The following is a 16,624-nucleotide window of genomic DNA, read 5'->3' as shown; positions in this document are numbered from 1 at the left end:
AAACAGTTAAGCTTGATTTTAATGAAATAAAGAAGACATATTTGAAGAGTGTATGGTCTATCGCCAGCATAACTTCAAATATATTCTAATGAACTTGATTTTTAAGTATAAAAATTCAAATATTTTTCAAAAAATGTTTTTCTTCATTTTTATTTTACTTCAGTTAGTTTCAAATGATCATGGGGCTCCCTCTTGATTCCATTATGTTTTAAGTTCATATCTGAAGGCTCTTTTTTCTTTTTGATTTCTGTGTATAACATAAATTTTGAAAAAATATTTCCGTCTTTGCTTTGATAAGAGAGATCTTATTTGAGCCTCAAATACATTATTTTTCTTTAGTCCTCATTTATTTCTTCTCTGAACATGAATATGGTTTTTCTGTTTTTTATTTTATTTTCGTTAGTTTTAAGAGATCAAAAGTCCTGGAGCTAACACTTGACTCCATTATAATTTAAATTTAGATCTGAGAGTTCTTTTAAGAATAGACACTGTTCCCTTTATGGCTGCTATCTGTATTTCATGCCATCTTGGACTTCCAGGAATTGTTTCCAAGTATTTCTTAAGATTTTTTTCTTTGGGTCAGTTGCTCCTATCACAACTGGTATAATGTTGATTTCTTTAAGGGACCATATCATTTTTAAATGTTACTTTTTCTTCTGCAGCTCTATCAAAGCCAGAGTCATTTGGGACAGTGATAATGAGCGCAAAAAATGTTTCTGTTTTTACTTTGGTCAGAAAGATCTTATTTGAACCTTGAATATATTATTTTTCTTTCTTCCCCATTTCTCATTGAGTAAGCAAAACTTTGAAAAATAATTTTTTTTCTCCTCAACAGAACACTTTACTGGATTATAGTTTCTTGTTGGTTAATTTTGCCAAATTCCAGAACTAGATGTGGTCTGCTCTGGTGGAGTATCCAGCTTAATATTGTTACTTGTGGTAACATCACTAGAAAGTCCACTATTTTTTTCCTCATATGACCCAGTGTATAGCCACGCTGAGGGGATTTTTTTTATTTTGGGTGACATCCTGCCAGTTTGTGAATTTTTAATTTCTTTGCATTTTAGTTTTAGTATTTGGTCAGAGTTTACTTAAAATTTAAAGTATCCTCATGTAAAAATTTCTGACAGATAAACTAAAGAGACCCGAGGTTGGTATCTAGTAGGAATTATGTGTGTTTTCGCATGTGTACCGTTAAATTTGATTTTTGTGAAAAACTTAAGCAACACACTTCACAAGTATATGGCTTTTCTCCAGTGTGTGTTCGAATATGCTGAACTAATTTATCTCTCCGACTAAATGAAACTCCACACACTTCACAAGAATATGGCTTTTCCCCAGAGTGTGTTCTCATATGTGTAACTAATACATTTTTCTGACTAAAAGAACTGTTACAGATCATGCAAGAATATGGCTTTTCTCCAGTATGCGTCCGCCTATGTTCCAACAAATGTGATTTCTGTGCAAAAGAAGAGGAACACTCTGTACATGAATATGGTTTTTCTCCAGTGTGTTTTCGCATATGTACAAGTAAAGGATTCTTCTGAGTAAATGTAGAACCACAAATTGTACAGCAATATGGCTTTTCACCAGTATGTGTTCGCATATGTTCACGCAAATGTGTCTTCTGAATAAAAGAACTTTCGCAGACTGTACACGAATATGGCTTTTCACCAGTGTGTGTTCGCACATGTTTAACTAATATTTCTCTCCGGTTAAAAGAAGAGCAACACACTTCACAAGAGTATGGTTTTTCTCCTGTGTGTGTCCGCATATGTTGGACCAAATGTGTTTTTTGAAGAAAAGAAGAGCCACATACTTCACAAGGATATGGCTTCTCTCCACTGTGTATTCGCATATGTTTTAGCAAATAAGCTTTCTGATTAAAATAATTACCACACACTCTACAAGAATATGGCTTTTCTCCAGTCTCTTTTTCCATGTGTTCTGCCCAAGATGATTTTTATTTTATTGACAAGTTACAATATTTTTCAAGAATCTAATTCCTTTACCATTGTTTTCTATTTCCCTGGCCTATTTGAAAATCATTAATCACAAATTTGTTTTTATTTACACTCCAAATTTTTAATCCTTTTTGTGCATTCTCTCATGTTTTGAATTCATGTGAATTCTTTTACTTTACTTAAGAGATAATATATTTGTGTTCACAAGTTGATAATAATACATATGTAAAAGGGATATGTTTGTACAAAAGATTATTGTGAGTTCTTTCTCATTTTAACTTATCACCAAAAATGATATGAAGAAAATAAGGTCCATGCAAAACTTTTTCTAACTTTAAAAATTCTTTCATTCAACATATACGATTTTTTTCAACATTTCATGTGTTAAAATATGTGATGACATAAATAATAAAAACTGATTTATTTCATAGATTTGTTAAAAGATCACCTGTAAAAATATCTTTCTATATAGTATTCATATATTCTTAAACCTGATCCATAGGTAAGATGGCTAACAATAGAAAATTTAATTATATTAATATTGCATTAAATAGATATTTTTATAGAAATTCATTCTCATACTAAAATACTTTTCTCTATTTTTTCTTAAAAGATTACTGAAAAAAGTATTCTAACAAATTGATTTCTATCAAGATGGATTCTTTCAGTTTCCTTTTTTATAATTAATCAATTTAAATAATATTTCAATTGAATAAGAAAATCGTTGTGTGCTTACATATGATTTTTATGCAGTTTTTATTTTGTCAATGGAGTCCAGTGACAATAATCACATTTGTCAGCAGTTTTTCTTTTCATTCTTTACATTAGATTTTTTTATATAATTCCTGGTTGTTGCTATATTCGTAATGTTTCAGCCATTGTACTTTTTATAATTTCTTCCAGTACATTTTGCCAGAAAATGATGCATTAAGGAATATCTGTAAAAAAAATAAATAAAAATTAAATTTCATTATTAACACTTTACATTGTTTTTGTCAATGTATTAGCAAAGAATACAAATGAGATAGCGTTAGAAATAAACATAAAGAAAACAGAATGTATATTTACAGCTAAATCACAGTTTAACTTAAAAATGACTATTCACAGTAAACACATCAAACAGGTCACTCAATTCGTTTATCTAGGGCATAAACTGACTTTCTCCAGTGATCACAAGATGACATTGAAACACAGAACTGGACTGAGTTGGGTGGCTTTCCAAAAACACAACACCATTCTAAAATGGAAAAAGGGTGCTGATAGCTGTTAAAGTAAAAGTTTATGTTCTCTCAGTAGTTGTATATGACCTTGATTGTATCACATGGACTAAACAACTAGCTAATTGCATTGAGATGTTTCAAAATCACATGATGCATTTCATTACACATTTAATTACGGATCAAACATTTTTGCCATGTCCAATGATCAACCACTGGCATCTCAAACATGTTATGAGGGTATGTTAGAAGGCAAAAGGGGCAGAAGAAAGTCAAGAAGGTAGAGAGAAAATGTTTTTGAGTCGACGTCTCTTAACAGTTGGGTATCCATCAACCAACTTGCCCTGGATCGGAAGCAATGGCAAAAAATAAGTCACATGGGTTTTGTAATCCACACCAAGCAGAAGATGTGACTCATGATAATCATACATAATCATTTTTGTTAGATTGACATTAAAAGCACTCAGTAAATTTAGTTTGAAAATCAAGAAAATTGTTTAAATGGATAAAGAAATAAAATATATAAAAGAAGCTAAGGAGGTTAGAATTGAGCGGGTTAGTTCTTTTGCCAGAATTTTTGAAAACTGGTACCAAAGAAGCAATTTTCTAGCAATCAGTATAGCAAGATTTGGTAAGAAATCTATTGAAGAATAAAGAAACTGGGCAACCTTAGCAGAGCATTTTTTAATAGTATAGCATGGATGAAATCAGGCCCACAACCCTTCAGGTGTTTAGGTTGTTTATGATATTACAAATATTTGATTTTCAGATCTTTGAGTATGGCTTTTATTTACAAAGGAAGGTTTGGTCTTACGTGGAGTTGGAGACAAACTGCCAAACAAGCAGTTTCACCTTCTCAGTTGTCCAGCAAGCAAATTCATGGACATTAGATAGGGAGAAAATTGTTCACACTACACTTCTAAATTTTCCAGAAATTGCAAATTCATATTTTCTGAAACTCAGTGTGTTTTCTGGTTATTTCAATATGTCTTCTCTTGGCTATTTAACTTTTACAATTATTTCTGTCGAATAAATCTGGAATGCATGTTACCTTTGAGCAATAGCAGCTACTCAAGTAGAAGTGAACCATTAGGGAGAATATGGTTTGCTATAGAATTTCTGTGTGGGAACATGTACTTCAATTGCTGTATTGAATCATTCAGTAGCCTCATTCGCACACTTTCAAAGAAAGAGATAAAACCAACACAAAGTCAAGTATCTGCAGAATGTCTTCTTGGTTCCTCCTCTTCTCTTTTCTCTCTCCCAACAATCGAACACAGCATATAATAACAAAACTCTAAAGCACGTCTGACAGCACTGACTTCTGCCAACAGTCTGCCCCTCCTCTTAACAACACAGGCTTTTTATATCGCAAAATCGTTCACCTCTATTTGCATATTCTTCTAACTCACGTGATCACTACTCTATAAATAAGAGTCTTGACCATTTCTTTTCTTTCTTTTTATTTATTTTTGGTGACCGACCCGCACGTGGTCTATCCAGGTAAGTCACGCATTTCTCCACACTCCCCCCTGATCTCATGATCACAAACAGGACATGCGGGCAATCGTCGTTGGCGGGTACTCCTTCGAAGAAGCACTTCCTCATTGCTGTTTTCTTCATTACCACCATCATTACTACCAGTCTGTTCCATTATCCCGTCTCGTGGTTCCATAGGCGGTGTCTCACAATCAGGGCAGGGGGGCAGTATCCGTCTTTGTCGGGTACTTCTCCGAAGAATCGGAGGCGTCATCTCCTCGGTATGCTCCATCATCCCTTCTCGCTGGGTTTCGCAATCACGGGGGGTGGGCAGTATTCGTCTCTGTCGAGTATTTCGATGAGGCATTACATCCTTGTGTCCATCGCTCTCCTCACTATTGTCATCAGTATGTCCCATCATTCCCTCATCTGGTTCTGTTGGTGGTGTTTCTATGCTCACCTGAAGGGGCAGTAAGTGATCAGGATCATCTCTGAACGGTGTGTGATCCTCCTCATCGTCCTCAGAATCAGAAGAGGTATAACAAGGGCGGATATCTTTTACGTGACGTGGTATGCCACCAATCAACATGGTCTGAGGACTTATGATTTCATCTATTTTTCCCCGGAAAAATTTCGTAGTGCACCCAGCATTTGGGGGTTTTATCCAAACAAGGTCTCCCACCTGATATGGTGTATTGACAACACTCACCACTGATGGTATGGCATCAACTCCTTTCACACGCTGTTCATATTGGTAAATCCCATTGGCTGGTGCAGTTGCTGGTGTTGCATTGTCCTTGGGTGTTATATTATACCAGTACACAGCTTCTGGAATAGAGCACTGCGTCCTGGCTGCAATTCTTTTGATGGTGCAGTGACACCGTTCTGCTATACCATTACCCTCGGGATAATATGCACACCGATAATGCATTTTAATCCCCCATTCGTGCACGAATTTCTGAAATTCTTGACATCGAAATGTGGCGGCATTATCAGTCAGAATTTCAATCGGGGCACCACGTTCAAAAAAGACGGCTCTCAACTGTTGTATAATGCTGGCTGCATCCTGTCGTGTCAACAGGCGCCATATTGTGAAACGCGTCGGGCCACAATCCATCATGGTCAAAAAATGTTTGCCCCCATAATGTGTTATGTCCATCCCTACTCGCTGCCAGTTGCCCTCCACCTCGAGCTTCCCTTTTTGCCATTGGGATGGTGCCGGATCAATTCTCTGACACTCTTCACATGAACGTATGGCTGCTTTCACTGATGCTTTTGTAGTTGCAGGGCATACTCTTCGGACAAAATATGCAGTCCTCTGAATTCCAGGATGTCCAATCTGCTGGTGTATCATACGGATCTGGTCAGGTGTTAATTGATCCGTTACAGTCGCGCATGTTTGTTGTTGAAGATCGGATCCCTGCCTCATTGCATCGATCCACCTCTTTGGTACTCGAGTCAAGCTATCAGCCAAATTCTGCATCGACGAGACTAACGTAATGTCTACCTGCAAGCTGTATTCGTCAACTAGACGCTTAATTATTGCTAGTCTCCTTCGTACTAGCATTTCACTTGCAGCTCTAGTCTTAACTCGAGCCTTTCCAGTCAAGGTGTCGGTTAACCAATGGTAAACACACAATGAGTCAGTGTGGAGATGCACAACATTAGTCTGCCATTGCAATGCGAGATTAAGACCTTTTAACGTGGCATCAAGTTCTGCCAAATTTATATGTTGGGCATCATTTTTCGGACGAAGCCAGCATGCATCTTCCACAACAACACCTAGTTGCTCCAACACGACACCTGTAGCCAACGAACTTGCGTCAACCCATGCATTTAGTTCGTTTCCAGACACTTGCCACTCACCCCGGGCAGGGTCATTCCTATGCACTCTGGACAACATTTCAGCCATCATTTGTTGGAGAGAATCATCATCCGCAACATCGTCCCATCCTTTTGTTACTGTAGTCACTCGTCTTTTCACCACTCCTGTTGCCGATCGGAGCCATCCACAGACAGGTAGATGTCCTACCAATTTACCACAGATAGAAAACACAGTACGTCTTGTTAATACATTGGGTAACTTTGGAAGTGGGCTCCCTCGTTTCCATCGCAACGTATTGCCCTCCTCCCAGACCTCGAGGCCTAGCACGGGCACTCCATCCTTTAGGCGCTTAGGGTCTTTGCTTATTAACCCAAACGCTTTCAGTTTTATTCGAACTGCATCCGCAGACATTATGTCCTCATTAACATAGATGTCATCTATGTAGGCTGAAGCAGCTTTTGCTGTGGTCTCATCCTGCATCAAAACAGTTTTAATAATGGTTGTCATAATCAAGGGTGCTACGTTTAGGCCAAAACCCAAACGTGTCAAACAATATAGTTTTCCCTTGAGTAGTACTGTCTGAAACGGCCATAATGACTCATGGACACGTATCTGCAGGTAGGCCCTCTTTAGATCCAGAAGTGCTACATTGCTCCCTTTTTGACGTCACTCTCTCAGTTTAGCAGCGCACACATCTGCGTTTCCGGTAAACGCATCAACATGCCGATTCAACTCTCGGTAATCCATTACGGGACGAATTTTTTCTTTGGTAGGTTGTTCAACAGCCATGAGCGGAATTAATCCCTTGGGTGGTCCCAGACGTTCCTGTGGGTATGGTATTAACCAACCGTTGTCAATCCACATCTGAAGTTCTTCTTCATATGCGGCCCTATTCTTGGTAGAAACTGCATACTCTGGAATCGTGTTGCACAGCCGATCTGGTTCCTGGCCCATGGCCCATTTCCACTTTGCAGTCCACACCCTTTCGTTGTCATCAAATGTAGCACAGAAGTCCTTTTCTTCAATCGACATGGCTGCACAGACGTCTTTCCCTTCTCCAAGCCTGATACCTCTAGCTGCTGTGATTGTAACGCCTCCTAGTGCTTGTATTGCATCAATTCCAAGCAACATGTCGTAGCCAAGGGGTTTCTCCTGCATCACCAGAACGTCAACTTTAGCTGTGTCACCCTTCTCAGTGCAGATTGTGACTGTCCCTTCACCACAACATACCCGTGATAAGCCATTGATGGTCATAACGCCAACTGGGTTCCTCCGCCACACCGGACAGCAATGGGCACTAACTATAGACCGGGAACACCCCGTGTCTATAAGTGCTGAACACTGCACATCATCAAGTTTAACGCTAATGACAGGCAATCCTGTGTTTATTGGTTGGCAGGGGGCAAGGGTAGCGATAGTACCTTGCCCCCAACTTCGTTTCCCGAACAGTTGCGAGATATGTGCCCAAACTTATTGCAGCGATAGCATTGCACTGGTCTCTTTGATTGTGGATATACACCTCTCCTATCACTCCGGCACTCTTTAGCAAAATGATTGGCCTCCCCACATTTATAGCACACTGGGGTGGCATGCTTATTACTATCTGGAAGAGAGTCCACATTGCCTCCATGTCGAAAACGAGCTGCTGCTGCAATTGGTTCCTGTTCCTTACAGATGTTTCGAGCTCGGGCCAATAACTCATCAGTTGACAATTCATCGATTCTTGATGATGCCCGCAACAGTTTACTGACCTCCTCGGGTAGGCCTACCAAAAAAGCACAGCTTAATATTTTATCGTTGACCCCACCAAACGGTACAGATAATTTTCGCAGGTCGGCTAGGTACACGTCGACTGTTTCCTTGGGTTGAAGTGTCCGGCTCGTGAACTGTTGCCACGCAACAAATGGATCTGTACCAAACGCTGTATACAGGCTCTGCTTGATTTCATCCCAGTCTGGTTCATCCCCGAGTTGTTGGTAGACTGCATAGGCCCCTCCGGTTAGCCTCAAAGGGATAACTGTGGCTGGTTCTTTAATTTTGCACAGTTTACAGATTTTCTCTGCCTTTTCAATCCATTCAACGACAGCCGGTCCAGTGGTAGATCCGTCGAACTCGGGTATTAAGCGAATGTCGAATCTGTCCATTGTTAGTAACCGCACACCAAGCGCCGAAATAGCTTAAAAACCAACACAAAGTCAAGTATCTGCAGAATGTCTTCTTGGTTCCTCCTCTTCTCTTTTCTCTCTCCCAACAATCGAACACAGCATATAATAACAAAACTCTAAAGCACGTCTGACAGCACTGACTTCTGCCAACAGTCTGCCCCTCCTCTTAACAACACAGGCTTTTTATATCGCAAAATCGTTCACCTCTATTTGCATATTCTTCTAACTCACGTGATCACTACTCTATAAATAAGAGTCTTGACCATTTCTTTTCTTTCTTTTTATTTATTTTTGGTGACCGACCCGCACGTGGTCTATCCAGGTAAGTCACGCATTTCTCCACAAGAGAAAAGATACTGCTTCATGGGTTATCTCTGATGTGATTCCTAATCGATTTCCGGTTAGCCTTTACAAAGTATGTTGTCACTTTTAGAAATGGCTCTCCAACTTGGGGTCGAGATCAGCATTCCTGAGTTAGCTACAGCCATTTGTTACAAAATCCTTGGGAATATTAGTCAGAAGTAGGTCTAAAAATGAGGCATGCGGATCCTTATGATCTGGGAGATGGATCGGGAACTTGACAGTTTGTGTCAAATGGGATACAGAAAAGCTACATGTGATACTACCAACTGTGGTAGTGTAAATAGGGAAAACAAGATATTTACTATAATATACATTAAAGTCACCAAATACATGTACTTGAGCACTATTATCTAGCGAGAGTACTGAATCCATACTGTCAGAAACATGGTTGATTAGGATACAGTACTAGACCTAGAGGAAACAGTAGAGAAAATTTAAGTAACTATAGCTATATTGCAAGTATAGTCTAATGCACATGATAGCCTGGTCGTCTGATTCTAGCTTTCATTCTCTAGTCAAGGACAGAGTGTTACAAATATAGAATCTAAGTCCATGCATGTGTCTGTCTGAGTCCTTATAATAAAGTGGGAGATAACCAGACATGTTAAAGTGATTAAAGGGAATGGAGGAGTGTAGTTTCACTTAGTGCTAAGATATCTGGGGAGTTTGCTAGGAAAAATGATTGTACATCGTTTAAGTTCTAGTAAACGGATATTTTTGAATGCAATCTTCAAAGGAGGCAAAATGGTTTTGTTTGAGTGTGCATTTGGTTTGTTCATATTTTTTGCTTGGACTGTCAGAGTTGGGGTTTCTGTACCGTCAGTAGGAATACATCAGTCAAACAAGCAGACAAACGAATACCCTCAAAGCTGTCAGACAAGAGTGGCCCAGTCTTATCGTATGAATATATGTGGCACATCAAGCACTCCCTTGTGTTATTTTCTTCATCATGAATCATTATAATAGAAGCCATTTGATTAGTTTTGTTTATTTATTGATAATTTCATTCAATAGTAAACAAAATCAATATAAGTATGATCAAATATGTCATTAAACGTTTTCAATAATACTTAAACAAAATCTATATAAGTACATATGCATATAAAAATGATCATTAATTTTTTAGGATTTAATACAAGCATAATTTTCTCAATTTGAAGAAATGATATACACATTGTTGAAAAAAAATCCGATTACACCATGAATAGCTGGCCTGAAACAAGGTTACGAAAAAAATACAAACTTCTTTTGCAACCCTCTTCTCAGGCCTCTTAACTGCAGGTAACAAAGAAGATAGTTGCTCTCTACTAATGAAGAAAATTTTCCATAACAAATGAACCTTCCCCTGTTAGTATAAATATGCACAAAGCTATCATTCATCTTGGACATTAGAAGAGCTTCTTCAGCCCTGGCAGCTACACTTTGGTAAGTTAGCCCATTATTTACTACACTCTCCCCAAAAAGGAAACATTAGATAGATAGATAGATAGATATAGATAGATAGATAAAATAAATATATAAAATGTGAAGAAAAATGGTTTAAATTTGTGTGACTCTGCAGAGAGATGAAAAGGTGCTAGGCCACTATCAGGGACCACTTGGAGATAACATTGGTTCTGGGTACTCTTATTCTGTCTCTTAGCCAAGGCTTTGCTATCAGTTGTAGTTTATTGTCTTACCCACGACTATTCTTATTGAGCAGGTAGTAGATTAGTAGTCTCCGCCTGCACAATCACTGCAATGCTATTTGTCTTGTGGGCAAAGACAAATCACTACCAACACACTTAAAATGGTTTCATTCATCACAAGAATTGCAGAATACCAGATCTTTGCTTCCTGAAAGTCTATTACAGGAAGTGCATAAGCAAATTGTGCCTTCTCCTTCCTGAGATAAGCTTGAAAGTCCCAGTTTTTGGCTGCTGTCTGAAGCGACAGACAAGGATGCACCAGCATGATTAGGTTTCCTCTCATTATGATCATCATCAGATTGAGAAATTTCTATTGAAGATAAATTTTTTAGCAAATGTACCTTCATGAGACTATCACCTATTTGACAAGAATTATTCTCACCACTCCATTTTGACCAAACAAAACCTCAAGAATAGTACCCAACATCCGAAAAGGTCATGATTTCAGAGGGCTCTTGATGAAATCTACAATCCTTTGAACCGGTTCTGGAATAGTATCTGAGATCTTCCTGACGACCTTCCTCAAATGTTTTTGCATTGTCACTAAGAACTGACTTCGGAATACCATGTGGAATTGCAAATCTAACCAAATCTGTACCCAACTAAAATTGCCCAGCCAGAGAATGTCCAGTTCATTTGAACTCTTCCAACAGTAAGCACCAATTTTTCAAATGTAGAGATAGATCCAACATGTTAGAAACCAGTACCAGAAAGTGCCCAGTATGGCCAGATTCCAAATAAATGTCCAGTACCACCACCTGAACTTCAAATGATAATCCAAACCATCAAAACCCAAGGAGTACAAAATATCACCAAACAAATAAATTTGGCCACTGCCAGTATCCAGCAGGCAATTCATTGAACCAGTCCTTTGTCAAATAAAGGTTATGCAAATGACAGGAGGTAATTACTAGAGTATTCAGAGGGAGGTTGGAAAGCTAAGACTAGGTATCTCTACCTGTGGAGGCTCCTCTAGATTTTGAAACAGTTACCCATAGATTGAGATGGAATTCTAGTTACACATAATTGAATCAGCTATCTCTTGAACTCTCTTGGAAATTTATGAAAAGAATTTTGGCCATTAATCACGAACCTGTCAAGTAATCCTTAGAGAAGTCCCAATCAAGTGAACTGGCCAATTACTCCAACATATCTGCAGTCCTGCTGATGAAACTACCAAGATCCGCATAAGAACTCTAAAAAAAGCCATGATATCTTGAAATCTCGATAGTCTTTTTTTAAAACTGAGATCATTTTTTTTTAAGCCTGTTGATAATTTGCATTGGCATAACTCAGATGATTATAGGGAGGTTAATGCATCAACTGGCATAAAAACTTTCAACACTTTGTTTTTCATGGTTTTATGTCAGGTTGGATCTACTCTACATCATGCTAAATGTTAGACAAGATTTAAGCATGGAAAAGTTTCAAAATTTCGACTTACAAGTCATTTTGCATTGCATTTTAAAACACTTGTACGAGCCTTTTTCAAGTCTCACACAAAACACACATTCATATTTCAAGCTGTCATATACATACGCGCACACAAACATACGCGCCCACGTCCACACATGTACACTTATTCACGTTCGCGTACATACACTCACATTCACGTATATATACACACACACACTTACGTACACACATGTACTCACACACGCGAACACGATCACGCACATGGACGACGTCACTTCCGCTTTCTAAGGAAATACACATGCGCAAAATACACTCTGGAAACGAGTATAAAAACAAGGTGATAAGCTGTTTCTTTCTCTTTAGAACCAACTCTCAACGAGAGAGGTTGGGCGAACAAGCCGCGTGCCGTTTCGGCGCGCGCACCTCATGCCCACTTCCTACTATGTATGGGGCACGAGCTAACGACTGTATGTATACATTCTCACCCTTTCTCTTTCCACCTACTACTGGCCACTAAGAACACCTTCGCGTCGCTGACTACTAACTGATGACAACTCTGATATCCTCTCCTTTGTCTACACGCTGGACTACCATTCTCAATTTTCCTACAACATTTATTTCTCTTCCCACGCGCGGACATGTTATAACTAAAATGTTCATTTCTTTTAACAGCAAATAAACGACATTTATCTTATCCATTAATTGTGTCTTTGTTTCCTTCAATTCCCATTCGTTTCATTATTATTTTGTAACGGGATTGGGGTATTTATATATCCTAGTCCCCTACAAATTTGGTGACCCCGTTATTTAAATGAAATGGATGAGGTTGAATGAAGCACTCATACACACACAGACTCTTTCTCTACAAAGATAAACTTTCCCTCTTCACCACTTAACGAGAGACGCACGCCAAGGTATAAACTTTTCCTCTTCACCACTTAACGAGAGACGCACGCCAAGCTATAAACTTTCTTTCTCACCAGCTTACAGCGAAAGACGCACGCAAAACTAACCACGTGTGGTACCCTTTCTTTTACTTGTTTCTTTCACCAAAGACATTCCTGTTCGTTTAATTCAATTTAACATGTCGTTCGTTTCTTCCTCGAGACAATTCATTTTCCCTCGGAACGCGAGAGGAGCACGCATTTCCTCCTATGCCACAAGTCCACAACAAACTGGCGCCCGACTGACTTGGAACGAACAAGCATGGCGACCCTACCGTTTTGAGATTAATTGTTTTGAGCGAGACGCACGTTTTATTTGATAAAGAAAAAAACGAACTTCTCAACAAAGAAAACCAAGCAAACCACTACCCACAGGAATAACTACTACCAACTACAATGACGAACCCTCGTCAGACTCAAAAAAAAAAAAAAACCGAACATGGAGCTGTCGACTTTCATATCGAATTTCAAAACAAATTCGAGCTTGACAAACATTTTCACGGTTTCCTGACATTACCCTGCAACAAACGCGAGGAGCAAAATCACATAGGCCTATGCAATTCCCTCCCGCACAGCAGACGCAGCAATAAAGAAACAGGACATCCCTATCAACACATAGGAAGAAGTTGAATCAACAATACGAGTTGAGATGCACGACGCACGCGGATAAACTCAAAACTTGGAAGTTTCGTTGACAACCGGCAACCACGAACGACTACACAACAAACGCCCGTACAGACAATGTACACACATTACCGCAAACGCACTTGCGAAGACAACAGTAACCAGACCCCGTTCAACAAGAACAAACGCGCGACTAGCGCCCGTCCAAACGATGCACACATTACCGCAGAACCATGCGAAGCTACCGTCAACTGGACACACATACGACACCGTCAACACGAAAAAAAAAAATTTTCCTTCCAAACGGAACAATTCACTTCTCTGTCCAAGCAACTCTTTGCACATGTCAGCACACAACAGAAACCAAACCAACAAATGTCAGCCAAAAAAAAGAGTAAACGCATTTTCCACGCGTAAGTAAATACTTTTTTTTTACGAACAAACTCCGTTTTTGACATTCCGTTCCTTTGTGACGTTTTTTTCAAACAACCACACCAACAGCAAAAAAAAAAAAAAAAAAAAAAACAGAACAAAAAAATCAACTGCCGAAAACATTACTCACAAAAAAAAAAATATATATATATACATAAATATATACACTGCATGTATTTTTTTTTTCCTAGGAAGGGGAGTATTTGTACGAGCCTTTTTCAAGTCTCACACAAAACACACATTCATATTTCAAGCTGTCATATACATACGCGCACACAAACATACGCGCCCACGTCCACACATGTACACTTATTCACGTTCGCGTACATACACTCACATTCACGTATATATACACACACACACTTACGTACACACATGTACTCACACACGCGAACACGATCACGCACATGGACGACGTCACTTCCGCTTTCTAAGGAAATACACATGCGCAAAATACACTCTGGAAACGAGTATAAAAACAAGGTGATAAGCTGTTTCTTTCTCTTTAGAACCAACTCTCAACGAGAGAGGTTGGGCGAACAAGCCGCGCGCCGTTTCGGCGCGCGCACCTCATGCCCACTTCCTACTATGTATGGGGCACGAGCTAACGACTGTATGTATACATTCTCACCCTTTCTCTTTCCACCTACTACTGGCCACTAAGAACACCTTCGCGTCGCTGACTACTAACTGATGACAACTCTGATATCCTCTCCTTTGTCTACACGCTGGACTACCATTCTCAATTTTCCTACAACATTTATTTCTCTTCCCACGCGCGGACATGTTATAACTAAAATGTTCATTTCTTTTAACAGCAAATAAACGACATTTATCTTATCCATTAATTGTGTCTTTGTTTCCTTCAATTCCCATTCGTTTCATTATTATTTTGTAACGGGATTGGGGTATTTATATATCCTAGTCCCCTACACACTAACTCTTTCAGTTTTCATGATAAATCAATAAATCTTGCATTTTTACCCATGTTTTCAGAGTCAATCTTTCACATAAAATGATTGCCAATGACATTGAATCACTCATATTCCCATAGCTATGATTACCCCATCTCCACCCTGATTCACATAAGTCATAATGGTTTTTCAAAGTTGTTCACACTTTCTCCTCTGCAGAAAATGAAATCTACAGGCAGAGGCAGTTGGAAAAAGTCCTTCTGACATGATGAACATCTTTGCCCTTGCAACTTTCTTGCAGAGCATATTGTATCTAATTGATGCCAATGAGTCTTTCTGATCTCTACTGAACAGTGCTATCATTGCTTTAGAAGCATTAGTTTCCACAATATCTTGCGTTTCCTTTGGATGAGAGAATGCTTTTGAACGGTGTTTCATTGTCTTTTCTTTTTTTTGATGATTTGTTGGAACCAATTTCTTTTCAATTGTGAACACTCTGGACATTCAATCACATCCTGTAAAAGCATGCGAAAACAATAGATCATTACAAACCAAGATCTATGTCCTCCTCCTAAAGGCTTGTCGGTCTGAAAGCAGACATACTGATGCCTATCTTTGCAATCTCAACAAAAGCATCTCTTTCTGCTTGAATAATACCACATTCTTTTTGTTTCATTTGTTCAATGATCAGCTGGATCAGTGCCTGCTTGTTTGTCACATTCAGCAAGAAGTCATTTTTCCTAGAAAATTTAGTTGCCTCAGTAATGGTCATCTTGTTTACATTCAACTTTCAACTTTACCTCTGATTTACAGTCCTTTATACTTGGTTCAACCTCATAGCCATCGAATACAACAGTTGCTCTTCCATAGTTTTTAACAGTAAATTAGGCATACTCGTTTGCAATCGAATTGTAGGTGCTCCCCTCCTTCCATTTCAGACTGTTTGCTGCATACTACTGTTTAATTTTGTTGTGGTTTGTCTACCTGATGTAATAGGCCTTTTCTTTCAAACAAAGACATTGGGTATAGACAGTTCATAAGACATGACATAATCTAGCCAAAGATTTCCTGTTTGAAAGACTACAAGAAACCTTTGAAATAGGAGTACTGGGCTAATGATTTGGTCTGTGATGTTAAATGGGCTGGTAAACAGCAAAACAAAATAAACCAAATACAATACGCAAAATTCCAGCTAGAATCCGTCACTGACAACTTTCTCTCCCAACTTCCAGCATGTCTCGCCCTACTGCCTCTGCCAACAGACATTTTATCAAAAAACTGACCCCATTCCATTTGCATACATGTGCAGTGGAAGATAAGATCTTGTGAGATTCCACGAGACTACACCTTATAAATCCATGGCTGCCATCTTTAATTTCTCTTTTTCTCAGATTCCATCCAAAAGTAAGTTGTATGACCGCACGACACACACACACACATGGGGGCGCTTTCCTCTTTGATTATTACATTCAACTCTACAGTCTGCAGATATGTTCACATCCTTGTTGGATCTTTGCCTTTCAACTCCATTTGTGAGAGTAGGAGAACATTGATTGTCCATCCATTTCTTGTACAATGTTTCTTCCAACTTTG

General features: G+C 38.9%; 2 long non-coding RNA genes across 2 annotated transcripts in view; one reads left to right on the top strand and one right to left on the bottom strand.

Moving 5' to 3' along the window:
- Positions 1–2,688: 2,688 nt before the first annotated feature.
- The window catches only part of LOC145266400 (uncharacterized), a 28,387-nt gene continuing 14,451 nt past the window's right edge, over positions 2,689–16,624 (bottom strand). The window contains exon 3 of the long non-coding RNA XR_013864715.1: positions 2,689–2,902. This is a non-coding gene — a long non-coding RNA (uncharacterized LOC145266400). The remainder of the gene's footprint in view (positions 2,903–16,624) is intronic.
- LOC145266396 (uncharacterized) lies at positions 12,506–14,965 on the top strand. The gene is made up of 2 exons (XR_013864714.1): positions 12,506–13,031; positions 13,078–14,965. It is a non-coding gene; the product is annotated as an uncharacterized LOC145266396 (long non-coding RNA).

The sequence above is a fragment of the Euprymna scolopes genome, chromosome 4, assembly GCF_053919585.1.
Source record: "Euprymna scolopes isolate OS-2025 chromosome 4, ASM5391958v1, whole genome shotgun sequence".
In the NCBI taxonomy this organism is placed as follows: domain Eukaryota; kingdom Metazoa; phylum Mollusca; class Cephalopoda; order Sepiida; family Sepiolidae; genus Euprymna; species Euprymna scolopes.
The sequence above is the reverse complement of the archived record's forward strand: the minus strand, read 5'-3'. Positions and strand labels throughout refer to the sequence as shown.